We start from the raw sequence: 2,500 nt of genomic DNA, 5'->3' as shown, positions 1-2,500 counted from the left end.
GACACTCACTCAAGAGCACCCTGGTAGGATTGCAACGGGGTCCGCCTCGGGACGCACGAGCACGCACGAGGCGCGTCGCACGCCTTCGACTCGCCCCACCGGCAGGACGTCCCACGATACATGCCAGTTAAACACCGACGGGCGGTGAACCAACAGCGTGGGACACAAATCCAACTACGAGCTTTTTAACCGCAACAACTTTAATATACGCTATTGGAGCTGGAATTACCGCGGCTGCTGGCACCAGACTTGCCCTCCAATAGATACTCGTTAAAGGATTTAAAGTGTACTCATTCCGATTACGGGGCCTCGGATGAGTCCCGTATCGTTATTTTTCGTCACTACCTCCCCGTGCCGGGAGTGGGTAATTTGCGCGCCTGCTGCCTTCCTTGGATGTGGTAGCCGTTTCTCAGGCTCCCTCTCCGGAATCGAACCCTGATTCCCCGTTACCCGTTACAACCATGGTAGGCGCAGAACCTACCATCGACAGTTGATAAGGCAGACATTTGAAAGATGCGTCGCCGGTACGAGGACCGTGCGATCAGCCCAAAGTTATTCAGAGTCACCAAGGCAAACGGACCGGACGAGCCGACCGATTGGTTTTGATCTAATAAAAGCGTCCCTTCCATCTCTGGTCGGGACTCTGTTTGCATGTATTAGCTCTAGAATTACCACAGTTATCCAAGTAACGTGGGTACGATCTAAGGAACCATAACTGATTTAATGAGCCATTCGCGGTTTCACCTTAATGCGGCTTGTACTGAGACATGCATGGCTTAATCTTTGAGACAAGCATATGACTACTGGCAGGATCAACCAGGGAGCTGCGTCAACTAGAGCTGAGCAGCCGGCCGCCCGGGAGTGTGTCCCGGGAGCCCGCGCGAACACGCAAGCGTCCGCTCAATTATTCTGCAAACAGGAGGAGGCTGAGCTCCCCTGCACAATACACCTCGAAACCCTCTCAGGTCCCGGCGGCGCGCAGCGCCGTCCTAAGTACTTGGTCGGGTTCGAGAGAGGCGCAATCGCCCGGAGTTTGGCGAGTAGACGCTTTAGGTGCGACCACCCGTGCTCCCAACTGAGCTTGCCGCTGCCGACAGAGGCCCGGGAGCGTGCTGTCGTGGCATTGCCGGCGGGAGACAACACGCGCCACCTACGGTGGCCGGCAGCTCCAACGCCAGCGCCACAGAAGGACAAAAAGCCCCACTTGGGTGCCGAAGCGAACTCTCCCAGCACAGCGCACGCGCCAACACGTCCGCACAGCTGCGATACAATCCACCTGCGAGAACCGCAGAGGCGACCGAGCAGCAGACGGCGTCGCGGCGCCGAGCGCCGGGCGGCGGCGCATCCTCAGCGCACACAGTCCTCAATCGGACCAGCACACTGCAGATGTCCACCGCGCTTCGCACCGGGCCCGCGAGGACCTACTTTGGCCGCACGGCGCCGCGTGCAGGGTGCGCCGGCGCGCAGCTGCGCCGCCTGCCGCCTCCGTCGGCCGGCGCGCCTGCCACTGGCCGCCCCCACCAGCCGGCTGTAGCGCGTGCGCCCACGCACCGCGCGGCCAGCACGCCGGGAGGCCCCCCCTCACCGGCCGGGGACGGTCCCACCCAGCCACCGCCGCGTATCGCTTCACACCCACATGCCATTCACGTTCGTGGGCATGGTGGGTATCGCTGAAACAACCGGTTGGTAGCTCAACCGATCGTCGCCATCACTGATTCACCTCTAGCGAGAACAACCGCACCACAACGGTTTACCAGTTCTTCATTTGCGTAACGTCACCAGCAAACGTAGACGTCCATCGCCATTTGCAAATTCAACGATTGTTGCATGCCTGTGTCAGGTGTCACGACACACTATGTCTGCCCACATACACGCAACAACATGTGCACGCTTCGCGAACACGTGGAAGGTGGCCCCCGTACGTATGCGATGTCCATTGCGCGAACGACTGTCAACCGGCCTCTGTCGCATGTCGCAGATGTGGAACGCAGTGCACCATGCTATCACGGTGTGTGAGAAGAGACGACTACGTCTGACAACACGCGCCACTACATCAACAGACGGCTCATGGTGATCGCCATCCACGGCATACCATACTGCAATCCAGCTCTTATAGGGAGACGACACGTAGCTGAGTGCACAATATTTGGACCGTATGGTTCGCCGTTGTTGGCGCAGTCGTGGTACGGTCACACATGTACCACGATGTATCATTCAGTACATGAGGACCAATGTGCAGTACAGTGTGTGATTTGGACGTACAACATCAGCGGACAGTTGACACAAGCCGTACCACAACGTAGGCTGTGCTTCGCCATGCGAATGCCAATGAACAACTGCGAAGGGCATTGAGCATGTACGTCCTGCTGCCGTCCGCATTACAGTGTATAGCTGCAAGGTGTTTAACATGAAGCGATACTCTGGGGACCGGGCAGTGCGAGTAGCAAACTATATTGCGGGGGTTGCAGTTAGGCAACACTACACTAATTTAACGCGTCGT

General features: G+C 58.0%; 1 non-coding gene across 1 annotated transcript in view; it reads right to left on the bottom strand.

Annotated features, from left to right (window-relative positions):
- LOC126433709 (small subunit ribosomal RNA) overlaps positions 1-823 on the bottom strand; it is a 1,910-nt gene extending 1,087 nt beyond the window's left edge. The window contains exon 1 of the ribosomal RNA XR_007578690.1: positions 1-823. This exon is cut by the window's left edge and continues 1,087 nt beyond it. This is a non-coding gene — a ribosomal RNA (small subunit ribosomal RNA).
- Positions 824-2,500: the final 1,677 nt, after the last annotated feature.

This window comes from Schistocerca serialis, unplaced genomic scaffold, assembly GCF_023864345.2.
Source record: "Schistocerca serialis cubense isolate TAMUIC-IGC-003099 unplaced genomic scaffold, iqSchSeri2.2 HiC_scaffold_1173, whole genome shotgun sequence".
Lineage (NCBI taxonomy): Eukaryota > Metazoa > Arthropoda > Insecta > Orthoptera > Acrididae > Schistocerca > Schistocerca serialis.
This window is presented reverse-complemented; position numbering and strand designations above follow the sequence as displayed.